This window comes from Balaenoptera acutorostrata, chromosome 16 (assembly GCF_949987535.1).
Source record: "Balaenoptera acutorostrata chromosome 16, mBalAcu1.1, whole genome shotgun sequence".
NCBI lineage: Eukaryota > Metazoa > Chordata > Mammalia > Artiodactyla > Balaenopteridae > Balaenoptera > Balaenoptera acutorostrata.
Genome location: NC_080079.1, coordinates 910,048 through 916,917, shown reverse-complemented (window position 1 = coordinate 916,917; position 6,870 = coordinate 910,048). Strand labels below are relative to the sequence as shown.

General features: G+C 49.5%; 1 protein-coding gene across 1 annotated transcript in view; it reads left to right on the top strand.

Annotated features, from left to right (window-relative positions):
- Positions 1–6,506: 6,506 nt before the first annotated feature.
- Positions 6,507–6,870, top strand: part of INPP5A (inositol polyphosphate-5-phosphatase A) — a 181,723-nt gene continuing 181,359 nt past the window's right edge. Inside the window, exon 1 of the mRNA XM_057530898.1 lies at positions 6,507–6,590. The gene's annotated coding sequence lies outside the window, so the exon portion shown is untranslated. The remainder of the gene's footprint in view (positions 6,591–6,870) is intronic.

The window sequence follows — 6,870 nt, the reverse complement described above, 5'->3', positions numbered from 1 at the left end:
TTGTCCTTCTGGCGACAAAGGATTAACCTCTGGCCAGGTGGTCCCTGGGCAGGGCTGGCCCACCGTGGGCAGCCCCACGCGGAAATGTGAGCACTTGCCAGCCGGAATCATGGAAATGCCAACATTTCTGCCTGCATAATATTATGTAAATAATCTGGTCCCGTCAGCAATCTGCTTCTGCCAAAGGAGAGGAGTTACGCACCTTCGCCAAAGCAGCAGGCCTTGCGTGTGCTCGGATGCGGCTGATTGCAGAGGCTGCTGAGACTTTGCCACGAGGACCCCAAATTCACTCTAATTTCCTCCAAAGTCAAGTGACGGTCTCACCCCCGGGTAGGGCCGCAGGGAAGGTCAGGATCGGTCAGCGCTCTCAGGGCGAGTGGCTGAGGGGTCCAGAGTGCAAGGCCCAGGCCGGGCATGTCGCCTCAAACCTCAGGAAAACTTTGGGAACAATTATGGTGCCATTAATTTTATGGAGCGGATTAAGAACTGACCAAAAAGAGGAGCTAGAGACGACCACTGAAGGCAGAACAGGCGTCCTGCAGACCGAGCATCAGGCCTGCTGGTGAGGGCTCGCTCTCCAAGAGCTAGCTTCCTCGGCGTCCAGGGTTTGCGGAGTGCGTCCTGGGACGCTGCAGCCCCAGTCTCCCTGGTTAGCGACTCCCGTCCGTGGAGGTTCTGCTTCAGCTGGCGGAGCAGGCCGTGAGGTGTGAGGTCCAGGCCCGGCCGCTCAGCCTCTCAGCCTGGCGCCCCTCCCTCGCGGGCTCCCTCCCCGCGTGGGCGAGGAGCCCGGCTGTGTGCCAGCCCTGCTCCCAGCCAGGGGCTGCTGCTCTGCAGGGTCCCATGCGGGCACCTGGGGACCGCGGAGCGGGGATGGAGAGCAGCCTCTTGCTATTATGTTTCGAGACTCACGACACTGGGAGTGCGGTTTCTAAGGATGAAAGTGCAGGTCTGAACGGGGGGGGGGGGGTCTGTTTTCTCAGGAGCTGTCACAATTAAAGCTCCACATCGCTTATCTGACACCCTTGGGACCAGATATAATTTAGGATTCAGATTTTAGAAAGATGATAGTCTGCACACCCCACGTATCACGTACCATAAACAACAGGGGATGGGGGAACCTACATCCAAGACCATATCCAAGTGTTTCAACCTATGGGAAACAACACAGATGGATTCTCAGGCTGAGCAGGGCACGAAGACTCTATTTTGCTGTACTTTCCAGGCTATGCCAATAAACAAATTAAAAAACAACTTCCCAATTTTAGAGGATTTGGGTTTATGTTATTGTGCATAAGAAATTGTAGATGTACATAATCGTAATGATTAATTCATTTTCCTTTTCAAACATTTTAGATTTACCTTATTATTTTTTAAAAATATGTTTGTGCTATTCTTTTTTTAAAAAATAAATTTATTTATTTATTTTTGGCTGTGTTGCGTCTTCGTTTCTGTGCGAGGGCTTTCTCTAGTTGCGGCAAGCAGGGGCCACTCTTCATCGCGGTGCGTGGGTCTCTCACTATCGCGGCCTCTCTTGTTGCGGAGCACAGGCTCCAGACACGCAGGCTCAGTAGTTGTGGCTCACGGGCCCAGTTGCTCTGCGGCATGTGGGATCTTCCCAGGAGCAGGGCCCGAACCCATGTCCCCTGCATTGGAAGGCAGATTCTCAACCACTGCGCCACCAGGGAAGCCCGGATTCACCTTATTGAGGTATGATTTTCTTACAATAAAATGCACCTTTGTTCAGTGGACATTTCCGTGAGTTTTGACAAACGTATACACCATGTAATACCACTACAATCGAGATCAGGAATGTTTCCTTCTCTCCAAAAATTTCCCTCCTGGACCCCTTGCACAAAATCCTCCCCCACCCGGGCCCAGCAACCACTGATCCATTTTCTGTCACTGGAGAGAGAGTTACCTTTTTCAGAAGTTATGTAAATGGTGTCACCCCTTTGTGTGCGTTTGTGTCTGGTGTTCCTGAGCCTGTCCTATGTCGTTTCTGTTACTGAATAACAGAATAATAGAACAATAATAATAATAGTCCATTGTGTGCGGACTCCAGGATTCTTATTCTGGCCATTTTCTTGATGGACGTTGGAGTGTAAAAAGGGTGGCTCTTTTCATTTTATTAACGGTGTTTCTCAAAGAACACAGTTTAAAAATTTCGATAAAGTGCAATGTTTTCTTTTTCTTTTTCATTTATGAGCAGTGCTTTTGGTGTCCTCTCTAAGAAATCCTCACTTGCTCTAAGTCTCAAAAATGTCCTCATGTGTTCCTAGAAGTGTCATAACTTTAGCTTTTGTGTTTGGGTGTGTGATCCATTTTTAGGTTAATTTTGGTATCGTGTGCGTTAAGGTTTATTTTGTCTCATATGGATGTCCAACTGATCCCAGCACCATCCACTGAAAAGACTATTCTTTTCCCATTGAATTGGCACCTTTGCCTAAATCGATGACCACATAAATGTGGGTTCTCTGTTCTGCGCCATTTATTTACCTGTCTGTCCTTACACCAGCAGAACTGTCTTCATTTCTGTAGCTTCATGGTAAGTCTTGAATCAAGCAGTATGAGCACACCAACTTTGTTCTTTTTCAAAACTCTTCTGGCTATTCTATGTATTTTACATTTCCATATATATTTTACAATCAACCTGTTAATTTCTTTTTTTAAAATTATTTTTATTTATTTATTTATGGCTGTGTTGGGTCTTCGTTTCTGTGCGAGGGCTTTCTCTAGTTGTGGCAAGTGGGGGCCACTCCTCATCGCGGCGCGCGGGCCTCTCACTATCGCGGCCTCTCTTGTTGCGGAGCACAGGCTCCAGACGCGCAGGCTCAGCAGTTGTGGCTCACGGGCCCAGTTGCTCCGCGGCATGTGGGATCTTCCCAGACCAGGGCTCGAACCCGTGTGCCCTGCATTAGCAGGCAGATTCTCAAACACTGCGCCACCAGGGAAGCCCAACCTGTTAATTTCTAAAAAAGAATCAAACAAAAAAAGCCTTCTGAGATTAGATTGGGGTTGCATGAAATCTATGCATCAATTGAAGAGAACTGACACTTTAGTATCTCTGAGTCTTTCAACCTACAAACATGGTGTATCTCCCCATTTACTTAGGTCTTCTTTAATTTTAATCCCCCATGTTTTGTAGGTTTCTTGTGCATCTTTATTACATTTATTTCTACACATTTTAATTTTCATGCTATTTTAAATTTATTTATTTATTTATATTTATTTTTTTTGGCTGTGTTGGGTCTTCGTTTCTGTGTAAGGGCTTTTTCTAGTTGCGGTGAGCAGGGGCCACTCTTCATCGCGGTGCGCAGGCCTCTCACTGTCGCGGCCTCTCTTGTTGCGGAGCACAGGCTCCAGACGCGCAGGCTCAGTGGTTGTGGCTCACGGGCTTAGTCGCTCCGCGGCATGTGGGATCTTCCCAGACCAGGGCTCGAACCCGTGTCCCCTGCATTGGCAGGCAGATTCTTAACCACTGCGCCACCAGGGAAGCCCTTTCATGCTATTTTAAACGGGAATGGTTTAAAATTTTATTTTCCCATCTTTCGTTACATTTATTCCTACACATTTTAATTTTCACATTACTGTAAATGGAAATGATTTAAAATTTTATTTTTCTAGTGTTCATTTCTGATATATAGCCATATAATTGATTTCTGAATATTAACTTGTATTCCATGACCTTGTTAAATTCACTTATTCAGTGGCGTTTTTTGTAGATTGCTTAGGCTTTCCTATGTAGATGATCATGCTGCCTGAAACCAAAGGCAGTTTTACTTCTTCCTTTCCAATCTGCATGACTTTTATTTCTTTTTCTTATTTTATTGTACAGACAGCTCTTTCGTTCATGTTGAATAGAAGGGGTGAGAGTGGGCACTCCTGACTTGTTCCAAGACTCAGGGAGCAAGTGTTCAGTCTGTCAGCACTAAATATGATGTTAGCTGTGAACTCTTCCCAGATGCACTTTATCAGATTTAGGACGTTCCCTTTATTTTTAGTGTGTGGAGAGTTTTTATCCTAAAAAGGATGTTCAATTTTGTCAAATACCTTTTCCGAATTCCTTGACCTAATCACACAAAACTGGAAACGACCTCAACTTACAACACTAGGGTGTCACTGGTCAGGTGAACCGCAAAGTAAGTACTTCACGTTAATAACATACAGGGAGAGTTTTCAGTGGTGCAGTGTACAGCAGGGTCAGAGCGCTGGGGATGGGGCTGAGCGTAACAAACCTCGACAGAAGTGCTACGGAGACGGTGAGATGCTGGCGACGTGTCGTGGAGCCCCGAGTGGCTGCTTCCCCTTGTCCCACTCTGTGTACAACTCTCTTGTTTCAAACATTCTGCGATGAGCGTTTGGCTTCCATGAGGAAAGGTCCAGTAGGCTGGCAGGGCACCACCTCAGGGAGTGCCTGCGCACGCGTTCCCTGCCTGCTCTCCTGCGGGAACCTCGGGCTTCCTGCGGACCTTTGCCGTCTTAGCCATGGTGTCTAGAATAGCACACAGCACAGAGCAGGTGCTCGATAAATGTCAGCGGAAGGAATACATGAATGAATGGCTGGATGGAGGTGAAGGCCGCATGATGCTCTGGGCACCAGCTGGGCCTGGAGTCCTGGCCCCGTACCGATTGGCATGTGAAGTTGGACAGCTTTTTAATCTTGAAGGCTTGGTTTTCTTGTCTATAAAACAGGGATACATACCTCTTAAGACTGCTGTGAGGACTAGAAATAAGAATTGCAAAGCACCTCACACACGACTGGTGCCTGTGAAGTGACAGAATTACTAAGCTGATTAATGAGGAAGGTACCCAGATAATTCAGAGGGAAAGAAACCTCACTTGCTCAGATGAATTTGAGGTCAGGGAATAAAATTCCCATTACCTTACTAATGGCAGAAAATACCTCTGGCTAAAGCAACCGAGTCCAGCCCCTCAAAAAGAGGACAGAGCCCTAGATTCCTTCCACTGTGCGCCCAGCCAGCCTGTCTGCCTATAGAAAATTAGCTTGAGTGAGTCAGTTAACCCAGCGTTTTTATATACAACAGAATAAGGTTGATCCACCCTGCAGGAGCATTGAAGATTGATTATTAAATGATTGAAGCACATTTTGCAGCTACAAAGTGCCATCTGTCTATCTATCCATCCATCTTTCTGTCTATCCATCTGAAGGAGAACTCTTTTTTTTAATTTTTATAAATTTATATATTTTATTTAATTTATTTTTGGCTGTGTTGGGTCTTTGTAGTTGTGGCTCGCGGGCTCTAGAGCGCAGGCTCAGTAGTTGTGGCACACGGGCTCAGTTGCTCCACGGCATGTGGGATCTTCCTGGACCAGGGCTTGAACCCGTGTCCCCTGCACTGGCAGGCAGACTCAGCCACTGTGCCACCAGGGAAGCCCCTGGGGGAGGATAACTTTTAAGCTTGCGGAGGAGGAATCCCAGCTGTAAACCTCTCAACCATCGGCTGATCTGAATCCATAAATAAATTGGTTTCTATCTTAAACTAAGTAAACATGTGATACACTTAGTGGCTAACATACTGTCCTTTTTTTAAAAAAAGCGTACAGCATATTGTTGTTTAATCAAAGAATTGGGTCAGCCTCCCTCCTGGGAGCCCAGAGGGTGTCTGGCTGAGCGGGCTGGGCCGCAGCGGGCCGGTTCCCCTGAGGAATCCATGTCGCAGCCCCGGCTGCCACCACCTACCCTCCACTGCCCTCGAACACTGAGGGGTTGAGCCAGGCCTCTCCTGAAGCCAGGTAAGCAGGCTTTGCAGAACTTCTTTCTCCTCCTCCTCCTTCTTCTTACTATTACTGCAAAGGTAACAGACATGGAACAATGTTCCAAAGGTAAGAAGGGAGTCAAGCAAAAATGATTTTAGGAACGTGGCTTCTAACACAGGTGGTCAATGCTCCACGTCTCTGAAAGTTGGGCAGCCCTGGCCCCGGGCATGGTGATGGCTTCGGCGTGTCATCGATTCCTGTGATACATACTCACGGAGTGCTCCTCTGTGACAGGCTGTGCCCAGGGGGCGGGGGAGGGGAGGCAGTCAACAGGCAGAGGGGAAAGGAGAGCCTGGCTTCCATGGTGAGAGGGGTGATGTGAGGGGGGTGCATGGGGTGCACTGGGGGCCCTCAGAGGGGTCTGATGGAGGAAGGGACATTTGAGAAGCCTGAGCAGAAGAGGCCCGTCAAGTCACCTCTGGGGCACAGGGACAAACACAGCTGCCATGGCCTTGACATGGCCGCGGGCCCACGAGGCAGCACGAAATCAGGGGTGTGTGGCCACCCGCTGGGTCTGAGGTGGCTCTGCCCAGTGCGGAGGCCGGGCACACGGCTGGACCAGGAGACAGCGATCACGGTGAGGACGGCCCCAGTGGGCCGTGCGCACAAAGAGGCGCGGTCTGAGGGCCTGGAGGGGAGGGGGCCATGGGTCCCGGGGCGAAGGCTGGTTGACCTCAAGGAGTGGGCTTGCAGCAAAGGGGGTGGAGAGACGGAAGAAAATGGTGGACGATGGCACCGCCCAGAGGGCGTGGCCAGACGGAGGAGGCCCAGCTGCTGGGGGGCCTCGGACTGCGAATGTCCCCCTGTGAAGGGTAAGGGCATCCCCGGGCAGGGAGGACCCGCTGGCGGCTGGGAGAGAGAGGGGACGGGGTGCCATCTTGGAGCGAGGGGGGCACATGCGCAGAGAGGCCAGGAGGTCCGGTGCTCAGCGCGGACACCCCCTGAGACCTGAGCTAGGGCCGTGGGGCTGGAGTTTCCCTAGTTAATTTTCTCTGATTTAGGCGCAGTCTCAGAGTGAGTGTGTGTGTGTGTGTGTGTGTGTGTGTGTGTGTGTGAGTGTGCGCGTGTGCGAGCGCATGTGTACCTGTGTGC